Source organism: Uranotaenia lowii, chromosome 3 (genome assembly GCF_029784155.1).
Source record: "Uranotaenia lowii strain MFRU-FL chromosome 3, ASM2978415v1, whole genome shotgun sequence".
In the NCBI taxonomy this organism is placed as follows: Eukaryota; Metazoa; Arthropoda; class Insecta; order Diptera; family Culicidae; genus Uranotaenia; species Uranotaenia lowii.
In genome coordinates, this window is record NC_073693.1 from 256,860,355 (window position 1) to 256,872,932 (window position 12,578).

A 12,578-nucleotide genomic window follows, 5' to 3' on the forward strand; every position below is an offset into this window, starting at 1 on the left:
GTCTTTAACGCCAACTGCTTCGTCCTCAAAAAGAAAACTTATACCTGATTTATTTGTTAAACAATTTTAACAAAATTTTAGAAGAAAATTTTAGATTTTTTCAATCATTCTTATTTTAACATGCAAAATACATAGTGGTGCTATTCTTATTTAGGTTACTGTATTTAAAGTTTTGAACTTACTTCCAGTTTCTTCGAATTTTTCAGATAATTTGTTTCCATAAAATAAAATATCTCATTTATGTCATAATTATGTTCCGAATTGAATGTTTTAATATTTAAAAAAAATTATAAATTTATTTCAGACCCAATCGGGCGCCACTGATTACTCGAGTCAGATGAATGTAGGAAACGACCTGAGTCCATTCCAGCGGTTAAACGAACTGTGCCAAATTCATGAATTTCCACTAGAATTTCGAAGGCGCGTGAAAAGTATTTTGATTTCGTTAGAGCTGCTGCCTCTCGCCTCGGTCCGTCTTCGGAAGCCGAAGGAAAAACGAACGGGAAAAGGATGACTCTACAACACGCTGGCTGCCACGTTGGGTGAATCTGATGGGTGGCATTTTCTCTGTCATCTGCTCGAAGCCGAACAATTCTATGGCTGGCTGGCTGGATGCTGGTTTTGTCTATTTGGGCTCGGAAAATCCTTTCAGTACGAGACCAGATCTCGTCGTCGAAGGCTGTGGACAACAGCAGCAGCAGCTCTGGTAGTATTTGGGGTAGCTTTTCCAGAGCCTATCAGTTCTGGTACTGTGTGATTGGTGGAATTGACAATTTTTTCTTCCTGGCGCGGGACTCTAGCAAGGACTAAGACCAAGTGGGCCGTTCAAGAATAAGGGTGAGTGAAGGTGCGTGCGAGTGTGTGTGAGTGATTGTTGCGGTAGTGTTAGTGCGACTAGTGTCGGTGAGTGTTGTGTAAGCGGCAAAAAGAAGCAACAGTTCAACAGGATTTCGGAGTGTGTACGACCGAAACGATTTTCCTTGTGAAACTACGGCTTAGCTTCAGTGATTGTGGAGAAGTTGGAGTAAGTGGTTCTTTTTCTGGATCTTTTTGAGCGCAACAGGCTGCACTGGCCTAAAGGGTGGCACAAGTGATTACCTACAGTGATGGTTGCAAGCGCTCAGACGTCACAGTGCTTGGAAAGTGATTAACAAAATCTGGAAATAATCTGCAACACCCACGAGATGTTTCGTATGTCCGTCGGCCAAAGAAATAACAGTGAATTGTTTTGAGTTTTCCAATGAGATATCACAGCACGAAGTACCACCAGTAATGAAAATCTAGAGCTGTTCCCGGAAGCCAATTTTGGAGGACCCGGTAAACAAAACCATTCATTCTACAACAATCATATCTTCTAGGACTGAAATTGATTCTCGCACACCAATCGAACAAAACGGTCAATGAAAACCCCCATTCATATATAGAGCGCTCCAAATGAGTTTCGCGAAAGTTGACTCGAAAAGTACTATTTCAATACTACTGAATATGAAAGTTGTGTTTGCCCGTCTGGTCGATGGTCTGGATGGTTTGGATGAACCGAAACACCAAACAACTTTGATTTCCAACTGAAATGATGCTGTGTGTGGGTTTAGCGATTTGGATGTGAATCGGTCTCGCAGTTATCACTACCAGATCAATATAAATATTCCACAGTATTCAATTTAACATCTACAACATGTTCCGATTCATTGGAATAGAATTCCTATATGAAGTGATTTATAATTTCAAACCGGTGACGTTAGACATGATTTGACTATTTGCCTTTTAACGGTTGTGCCGGGAAAGTAAAAAAAAAACGTTGGAATGAAAGACATATTTCTTCTTTAATTTTTTTTAATTTACGGTTAACTTATTTCAATTATGATCAATGTTTATTTTGAAATCAATTTCAAAACAGATAACTTTTTAAATCTTCAATGTTCAAATTTTGGGTTCTTTAGGCATACAATAAATAAATTATTACTGCTGAATCATACGATAAAAGTTTAAAATTAAAAATGATTTAAACGTATTTCAGTAATTATCTCAGGAGTCCTGTGGAAATATATATATAAAATTTGCAGTCTGTTCTGAAAACCTAATTGTGCTTTGACATTAAAACAGTTGTTTTATACCTGTTGAAACGAACTGTCGAAATTCGATGTACATATTTGACTTCAGAATTGTCAAATCCAAATTTTTAGATATTCTCAAAAATACCTTATATTAAATTAATATTTCTTTTCGAGCAGTGAATTGTTTTGTAAGTGGTTTTGTGGATATTCAAATCAAAAAATTTTGAGAATTCCAAATTCCCGGGAATTCCCGAACCCAAAAAACAGAGAAAAAACGAGCTGGTCTAGATGTAGATTAATAGACACATATTCTGTACATATCTCAGCTTCTAAAACTAATACAACTCCTTCAATTCATAACTTTTTTCTCCCACGGTAGACTTTTTGGCCCCATAGCGACTTTGAAACCGTATATTACACATTCGTGCACACCAAAAAACCTAAATTCATAAATATTTATTTAGTCTCCTTTCCAGATATTAACTGGAAAAAGGGGTCAGATTCAGCTAGGAAATGATTGTTCTGCCTTGATATATGGATAAGATTTGAATTTTTTTCTCTAAATATGGTTCATTAAATAATATAAAACAAAAATAAATGGTTTTATTCGAAACAACAAAAAAAAAACAACATTTTAAGCCCCCAGGCTCTGGAGGGTCCAGTTCCAAAATTATCAATTCAAAGTTGAACAATTTATTGAAAATCCAACATCCCTACGACTCTAACGCACATTTTTTCGAAAGTAGCTTCTGAACACTTACACCCCCCAAGCCCGTGCGAACGGGGGGAGTTTTAAGGGACTAACCCCCCCCCCCATGGAGATTTTTTCCAAGTAAAATTTTCAGATTAAAAAATGAATTTACTATATTAATCGGAGATTTCTTAATCCCAATTGGTGTCCAAAAATAAGTGTAAACAAACATGTCAGAAAATTGGCTAATCCTGAATCCTGAAACATTTGGGCCAAAGACGTTTCATTTTACGACAATAAGTATATAACCTTCATGGATCAAAACTTTTTTTTTTGTAAGTTTCGAATTGCAATTCAATAAATCTTATGTATTGAAACTCAAATCTTGACACACGAAAACCGTACTACAAGAATGGGTTGTGTATATGAAGTGTATGTAGTGTATGTAAAGTTACAGAATTCAAAACCAAGCATTTTAAATTCCAAATTCATGCATTCATTGAATACTAGTTTTATACATATACACGTTTTAACCATGAGCCGGCTCAGGAAGTAACTGACTTGCCCACTGAGCTGGGGGTTACCATGATCAGAAAAAAAAACCTTCATATCCATTACCTTATTTCTAATATTTTTGATAATAAAAGAAATCGTGTATGTCAATAAAAATTTTAAGCTAACACTAAATATTCTTCAAGAAACCAATTTCAGGCTCAATTTATGTTTTTCTTGTTCTTTTCGATGCTAAAATATACATTCAAAAGAGTTTTGATAAATTACAAAGGCCACAAAATTCAAAAATTTCAAGGTATCAAGAATTTGAGAACTTATTATGATTAATTTTGCTGCCCTGAATCCAAATTTTTAAAAAACTTTCGAAAATAGGTAAAAAAAAACAAGTACTTTAAACTTCTGCGATAAAAAAAATATAGAAGATTTCTGTTGGATTTCTGTACCCCATTTTTCATAAAACGGGAATTTAAACGAATTTTTTGAAAAGTTTTAAATCAAACTTAATTTAGGATATTTTTAAAAGCAAACATCAAATCGTTTTGCAGGATTTAACAAATTTGTTCAAAGAAGTAACACCTTATTTCGCACTTCTTTCAGTAATGTCAGTAAAACTAGTAGTGCTAAATTTTCAAGTTTTTAAAAACTGTACAATTAATTTTTTTTAAGATCATTTTTAATTTTCTTCATCAAAATATTATTGTTTAATTGAATGAAGTATAATAAACTAATTCAAAACTCACTCACTTTAGATTTCACTTAAAACTTAACTCGCTCTATTTGAAAACTCATAAATATTAGAAATGACATACTAAATATGATAAAAGATATGACTTCAGAATGCCAAAATCTACCAAATTTTTAAAACAAAGGCTCCTAAAAGCTGTTTCCTTGAGTAATACATTTAATTTTTAATACGTTTTTGAAATGGTAAGATGTTTCCATTGAAAAATTTTCCTTCTAAATTGTTAAAACAAACTTATCTTTTTTTATTTTCTTATTTTGTTTTAATCTTCAAATAAATTAATCGAATTTTACAGAATCGTTTTCCAGTTTGATTAAAAAATATTCGAAAATTTGACTAAAGAAAAAACTTTTTGAATTTTTTGTAACATTTTTTATAAGTTTGGCTTTGATTTTCAGTCAAAAATTTTTCTGTTTTGAAAAAATAATCTTCTTGGAAGCCTAGTTATCTTAATTTTTGATAAGAAAAATATAGTTTCGTGTACATTTTGTCCTTTCCAGGACCCAATATTCCAATAGACGGTGACAAAAAATTCAGAGCTTAAAATTTTAAGTAACAAAACCTGCGCTCAAAAATTAAAATTTTTTAACATATTTTTTATATTTTAAATCATCTTGAATCGATCATGATTTTTTTAAATTAATCTATGAAAAATTCAAAAAGTGATTTAAAGCTGTAGAGCTTAATTTCAATGGGTAATGTTAACAAAATTAGTATATGCTTCGTGCTTCCAATATTAAAAATATAATCGGGAAATCCTTATTCCTTTTTTTATCATTTCCTTATTGATCATTCAAGAAACTACCAATTATCCAACCTGTACATTGTCAGTATAAGCTTTCAATGTTGAATTGATTATATTGTTTTATAAACCTTTCAATTGAAAATGTAGAAATGGAATTTAAACTAAGATTATCAATAATAAATAATTTTCATAATTTTGCTGATCAATTTTTTATCATGGGTAATTTCTAGCCTGGTTTGAAAATGAATTTTAGATTTTATTATGGTTTCTTTTTAAATCTGATGTTATATTTTGTATGCATTCTATTTCCATGCACTGATTCTTATCTCCAAATCTATAAACTCTAGTTTTTATCGAAATTTCAATTCGCATTCTTTTTCTGGTGTTTCTAAAATTTTGATTTCAAATTTGTAAATTAAACTGCTTTAAATGATAAACTTTCAGAATAAGAATAATAATTTTCGATAATTTATTTATGACTTACCGGAAATCGCATCAATTTAAAACATTGATTCTGATTGATTTCGAATCTTATCAGTAAAATTTAGCATTTTATAAAGCATTGGTCATACGTAAGTAAGAAAATGGTTTTAGAAATAAATTTGCTTATTTGTTGTGCATTTTTGGTATTGTAATTAATTCTAGCTAAATTAAAATTTCGAAACCCCCCCCCCCCCTCCCCATGGACGGGTCCTTCGCACGGGCCTGCACCCCCCTAATCCTCAGCTTCTTATTTATGTATATTAAAGTGTTCACATCAGTTGAAAACACGTCACAAATTTGGGTTTTTTAAACAAACATTGTACTCGTAATATGTACTTGAGAATCCAAACCTCTGATTGAACTAAAACACAAAAAGTAAAAACAAACCGCTTGTGCTTCATAAGTTCCACATAAGCTGAATAAAGGTTTTCCAATCCAAATTTCTAATTTTCTTGTCTGCTCTGAGCATGTTAAATACTAAATATCGAACTTGTATGTATGTATGTATGTATGTATGTATGTATGTATGTATGTATGAATGTATGTTAAACCCACCAGTGGCTGATAGGTCTTTCGACCCGAGTCGGTACGGGAAGTCTCGATCGCACATTCAAATATTGTTCATGCTTAACTCATCAACAATAATTGCATCACAACCAAGGGGTCCGTTACCACTGGCTTGGGACAGGTTTGACTCATCTCACTCCCTTCCAACTGTTCGAAACAAATTAAAATCCTGATTAGGTACCTGAGTAATCTACTCAAGATTCCAAATTTGCCGAGATACTCCGGCTGGCTTGAACCCACAATCCATTGTATATCAGTTTTCCGCTTGTTTGATGCCCTGTCCTACCCCCCACTAATCCCCAATAGAGTTAAGCTATTTTACTTTATAATCAATCATAAATACAACATGTCTACATGTTACCACCTGCAATTCACCACCTGTTATCAAAGAAATATTGAGAACCTTTCCATTGCCACCTTATTTTTACGTCTAAACAAGTACGAGAAAACATTAAAACATAATGAAAAAAATTTAAACACAGAAATCAAGAATGTCTTACTACATGTGTTAATCGCAATTCTATTAAAATTAAATTGAATGTAAAAAATGAAGCATTCTAACCCTTTTACGGGAGGATTGAACAACCACACTGCACAGAATTTAAAAAGTAGTTAAGGTCGCAGCAAGCGTAGCACTACCAGACTGCAGTTTGACAAAAGCATGGAAAAGAAAAAAAACCTCCCAATACCGGCGATAGCAGTTATTTACCTGTTTCCAATTTATAATTTCTATCATATCTATTATCAATTTGATACAAAATTTTAAATTATTCACTACATAATCTCCTCTTAACACAGATTCATTTGATAACAGAATTGCAGATGGTAACTAAGAATAATGCAAGGAACGAGCTCACCAAATTCTCAGCAGCAAAATCCGCATCAGCTAGCAAACACTCCCAGAAGGTATCTTCCCACGATTTGAAAGAGATCAGATAAAGATCTTACAGAGGAACTTTCACCAAATATCCTGTGCTCATCTTCCTTGAATCTTCCCAATAAATGTTTTAATCATTGAAGTTTTTCTTTATTCTTGAATTACCGCATGCATCGCACTTTTCCATTCCATTCATTATTAAATTGTTGAAATTAATGAATGATTCTTGTATAGAAGCACTTTAATCATATTCAAGTTTGGAACAAACGATTTCACTACCTTATCAACATAAATTTAATCGAATTTGATAAAAAATCCATGAAATTTCTGTAAATTTTTGGAAAATATTTGAAGCCGAAAAAAACGCGTGCTGCCGATTCAGCAAACGCCTACTCCTCTGTTAAATACTAAATATCGAACTTGAATAGAAAATGGGAGACATCAGATGCGTTTTTATAACTGGTCAATGAGAGTAAAATAGGGATTTTAACACATTTTTTTTTAAACTAGGGAGTATGAATTAGCGTTGATTTCGAGCTGATTAAGAGACTTTCGGATATTTGGAGAGTTCAGTTTTTTTTCTGAACAAACTCTACTCCGACGGCAAGAAAAATAAAGAAATTGACCTGGCTTGATCAAATCTTCCAATGCTTTAAGATTCTACAATCGTGCTATATGACTTTGTTGCATACATAAGGATAATAAACATTCCCGATTATTTGAAAACGTTTAATTTAACTACTCAAATGGTACGCCTGAAGATGTTCCGGAAACAATGTCATAAAAGCATTAGGACTTCAAATATTTTTGTCAAGATCTTAGTAGATCGAAAAACTTTCTGTAATTTAATGATAATTCATGAACAAGTTTAAAAAACAGAAATTTATCGTTTTTTGTTAGAAAAATTTCTACTTTATGTTTGGTATCTCCGTTGGCCAGGGCACACTCTTTTCAGATGATATTGATCAGTTTTCCCAACTCATGCTTCGTCAAATCTGTACTTTGGGTGGCTGCATCCTCCTCCTTCAATTTCTGATCCTTTTCGGTCCAATACTTCTCTTTTAAATGAAACTGGAGGCAGTTTAGTGGATACAGCTGTTTTATTTTTACAAAACAACCAGCAAATACATACTTTAATGCGCCAGGGACCTTGCTACGAGCAGACATGGTATAGGATTCAAACGCTGGAATTTATTTGAAATAGGGTTTTTCATAAGTTTTGTCGTCCATCAGAAATCATCTGTCTCATAATTAGCCTCGTATCGGCTATACAGCTTCCGAGCTCTAGACCTAGCAAAAATTTGTTGTTCGAGGTTAGATTTGAATGACTCATCATAACTAGGCAACACTATCAGCTTATAGGAGAAAAATTTGCTGGACATTTCAGCGATCTACACTTAGTTTCTCGCTTATTAAAAATTGAAAATTCTGTGACTTGACTTCTCTGATGACCCTTAACCATAGTTGCCGATCATGTGCTTCACTCCAATGATTGATTTGAACTTTGTGGGCATTTTTGACAGTGTTTTCATACTTTTCCACCACTCATACACAGTAATTCTTTGAATAACCAATGGTTTTGTCAGCTAACAATTTAATAATGATGGGTTTTTAAGGAAACTGTGCAATATTATTTTTTTCCTTTTTCTCTTGCATCGTAAATATCTCAGAAACGCGTAAATTCTAAATTTTGGAAAAAAAAGTCGGATAGTACTTTTTCTGCAGCAAAATGCTGTCAAAATTTTGAATGTCCAATCACTAGTAAATGAGCTATCTACAAAAGAAAATGTCCTATTTCTAAGAGTCATGTTTGTTTCTCCTTTATATTTAGTCCATTTAAATTAGGCGTATTTCTAACAACCAAACTACAAGGAAATATTTTTCTAATAATGCATATGGTTACATTTAGTTGTTTCACACATTTCCATGCACTACGTAATAAAACTTTGTGTTCTCTCTGCATGGTTAAAATTTGCTCGCGTTTTAACCATAATGTACAGTAAAGTGACTAATCTTAGAGCAAGTTCACTCGTGTTGGTAAAAAGTGGTAGAAATTTTGACACTTGTAGCACATTTTGAAAATTTTACCATGCAAAAATGTTTTCAAGATCTTTGGGCGTTGTATTCTTTTAACAGCACTGTTTCTATTTAGCCGTATGTAGGTAATAAAAATATAGCTATTTCTCATCACAGCATGCGAAAAAACAACACGTGTTGTAAAATAACTTGAAAATAAGAATTCTTGAAAATGTTTTTGCATGGCAAAAATTTTCAAAATGTGCTTAAAGCACTGACCAGTGCTTAAAGTGTCAAAATTTCTACCACTTTCTCCCAACACCAGTGAACTTGCTCTCAGTATATAGTATATTTCACACAAAGAAATCACTATATCCGCACAAGTTTACAGAGCGTTGAAATTAACAAATGTAAACTATAGGTAATGAACAGTTAAAACTGTTAAAAAAACATGTTAAACGTAAATAACTATTCCGAACAACTTGTAGCAAAAATTGTGAAAGAGAAATCGCATAAAATTCACAACAGTTCAAGTTAAGGAAAAATCGAGCAATCCAAAAAATATATAACAATACCGTATTGGACAGGTCTAGGGGAAAACTAGCTCGATATTTTAATAATGTAACATTTTTAAAAGTGTGACATTTTACAAATTTAGTATCTTTGAGTTTTCGAAAGTGTTGTGTTCAATTTTGTAGACTAGAGTTTCATCCTTAAGACAATAACTTTTGAGTTTTGCTTCTAAAAGTTGCACATGTACGCCAAGCAAAAAAAAAGAGAATTCTCGTATTCGGTCCGCAATGTGTTGAGTTAAGGTTACCGATTATGGTCAAAGCTCAGAAATTATTTTTTGTATTTTTTTTTATTTAACAATCTTTGCAGATGCTTCCAATTATTTACAGAAATTAAACTATCCTATTCTAGATTTGAAAACAGATTTCGAAATATTAAAATCAAATTCACTAGCAACTTCATTAAATCTAACACAGCATACATCTAAAGGGTTGTTTTGACCGTATTGAGTTCGACGATGAGAGAGTCTCAGAAATTCCTGGGATCGGGTAGTCCTCAGAGGAGCATTAAACGGTAGAAGTGATAACAGTTCTGGACAATCCACGTTATTCTGCAAGATATCGAAAATGAAGAGTCGTTGTAAGAATACGCGCCTTGATGCCAGCGTCGGTAGATTAAGTAGCAAGCAACGTTGTTCGTAAGGCGGAAGTTCAAGGGCGTCGTTCCAAGGTAGCTGGCGTAGAGCGTATCTGACGAAGCATCGTTGCACTCTCTCTATTTTTTTCGATTGCACCGCCTGATATGGTGCCCAAATTTGCACTCCAAATTCGATAATGCTACGCACAAGAGCACAATACAGTGATTTCAGGCTGTAGAAGTCACTAAAAAACTGCGTGTTCCGTCGTATGAAGCCAAGAACTGCGAAACTTTTGGCTACTGTCGTGGAAATATGCTGGGAGAAGTTGAGCTTGTTGTCTAAAGTGATGCCAAGGTCTTTGACGACCGATGTGCGATTCAAGTTAGTCGTTGACATTTTGTACTCGAAAGTGATGGGACTTCTTTGTCGAGTGAACGTGATGGTAGTACATTTGGTAATATTCGGAGTCATGCCGTTTTGATGGCACCAATCTAGCAGACTGTCAATGTCCTTTTGGAGAGCGCAGTAGTCGACTAACGAAGAAATAGTTCGGAAAATTTTGAGGTCGTCGGCGTACAGCAGTTTTTCTGACTCAAGAGTAGCAGTCAAATCGTTGATAAAGAGAAGGAATATCAGAGGTCCCAGGTGACTTCCCTGAGGCACTCCCGAGGAAATTTTGAAAGGTGTCGAGTAAACAGAGCCCAGTCTTACGAAAGCAGTTCGGCCTACAAGATACGAGGTTATCCAATTGCAGAGCCAATCAGGAAACCCCAATCGCCGCAATTTTTCAACAGCCAAATCATGCGGTACTTTGTCGAAAGCCTTACTCAGGTCTACGTACACGGCGTCAACTTGCTTACGTTTATCAAGCCTGTCAATTAATTTCGATACGTACGTCATGAGGTTGGTGGTCGTCGATCTTCTTTTCATGAACCCATGTTGATCTTCAGAGATTGTATGTCGCACAGTTTGGTACAGCACATCATAAACGAGACACTCAAAAATTTTCGGAAAACAGCTAAGAATCGATATTCCGCGATAATTTTCTGCTTGGTGTATGTTCCCAGCTTTATGAATTGGAGTAATTGAAGCAGTCTTCCAGATCCGGGGAAATACAGCCTCCTCTAGCGATTTGTTGAAGATTATCGAGAGAGGGATGGACAAAGATTCAGCGCATTTTTTAACCACGAGCGGTGGGATGCAATCCGGGCCTGGACCTTTCGTTTCGTCCAATGAAGCCATCTTATGAAACACATCATTAGGAGAAAAGTTCAGCATACTTAGGTTGAAATCTCGATTCTGCAAACTACTCAAGTATGATTCTGACAAAGGTGGTGTGTAAATAAATAAAAATCAAGAACAAAAGCACTTGAAACTATTTTTTTTATCAAGACATATCGACAGATTTCAAATCGTATTGTCCCGTTTTTTGTCACGCAATAATAAAAAATTATTACAACTCAATTCGAGTTTTTGCTTTTGCAAATAAAGTTAATAAACTCGGACATTTTTCAACGGAATCCGGGCAACCGGTCGGCCCTTTACCGAAACTGGTTTCAAATATCCGGGCAAGTCCGGGTAAAATCGGGCAATCTGGCAAGCTTACTCCAAGTCCTCAAACAAAGTTTAAATCACAATTTAAAAAAAAACTAAAGATAAAATTTAAAAGAAAAAAAAACATCAAATGTAGTTTACGACATAAAATTTGGAGAATTTATTTTTTATATAGGTGAAATAAGTCAGTTTTGTATAAAAGATTAGACCAACATAAAAACGTTGTTAAGAACAAAAAGGTTGGAGGATCAGGACTAGCCCAACATAGCACAGAATATGGTCATATTTTTGAAAAAGTCTCAAAATATAACTCAAGAATTTGGGCAGAAATATACCACATTGAAATTGATCCAAATTTGGCATGTCAGGGTATTCGAATACGAAAAATGTTTCTATAATAAATAAGCCCCTTCTTTCTTTCAGCGGGAAGATTCAAAGGAGGAATTTGGAATGTGAAGTTTTTTTAGATACTTAAAATATTTCTATAGTATAGTTCGCAGGGGCGGTCCTAGAGTCGGCTCTTGGGGGGGGGGGGGGGTGATTTTCCAATTTTCAAAAATCAGTCAATATAAAGGAACGTTAATATCTGGTGAAAAAAACAATCATTTGAGTGAGCGAAAGGAGAAGGGAGGGGTTGCCGGGGGGGGGGGGGGGGGGGGGGTTATCCCTTTATAAAACAACCAGCGAATCTATAATAACCATTGCGAAAAAAATGTAGATATTTTTTTTATTTGTCGGTATATCAGGTATTTTAGAATTGTCATTTTAAGAGCCTTTTAAAAAAATTCTCGTTATAAATGTATTTTTTGCAATGAAAAAAATATACACGTTGTTGAGAGATGAACACGTAGAAAAAAAATCAAGTTATCTTCATTTATTTCCTGAGCTTCTGAATATTAGAGCTCTGGTATTTTATAATTTATCGAAAGTATTTTACTTTTCACCGATAAGCCCGATAAACAAATTAACAAACATAACTAACGGGCATTGAATTCTTCATTGGGGTATTCTACTGAATCGTGATTTGGAAATAGTATTATATTAATACTTAAATACTTAATAGTATATTAGTATTATAATTTTCAAATTTTTCAAACACAATATATAAAATCATCACTTTAAATATAAATTAAGTAGAAGAAACCGATTATCAAAATCAGTTTCTAAATTTTGGAACCGAATTTTA

At 33.9% G+C, this 12,578-nt stretch overlaps 1 protein-coding gene across 2 annotated transcripts in view; it reads left to right on the forward strand.

Annotated features, from left to right (window-relative positions):
* Window positions 1–664: 664 nt before the first annotated feature.
* LOC129758463 (synaptic vesicular amine transporter-like) overlaps window positions 665–12,578 on the forward strand; it is a 134,382-nt gene continuing 122,468 nt past the window's right edge. For both annotated transcript variants that reach the window (XM_055755967.1, XM_055755964.1), the window contains exon 1: window positions 665–1,317. The gene's annotated coding sequence lies outside the window, so the exon portion shown is untranslated. The remainder of the gene's footprint in view (window positions 1,318–12,578) is intronic.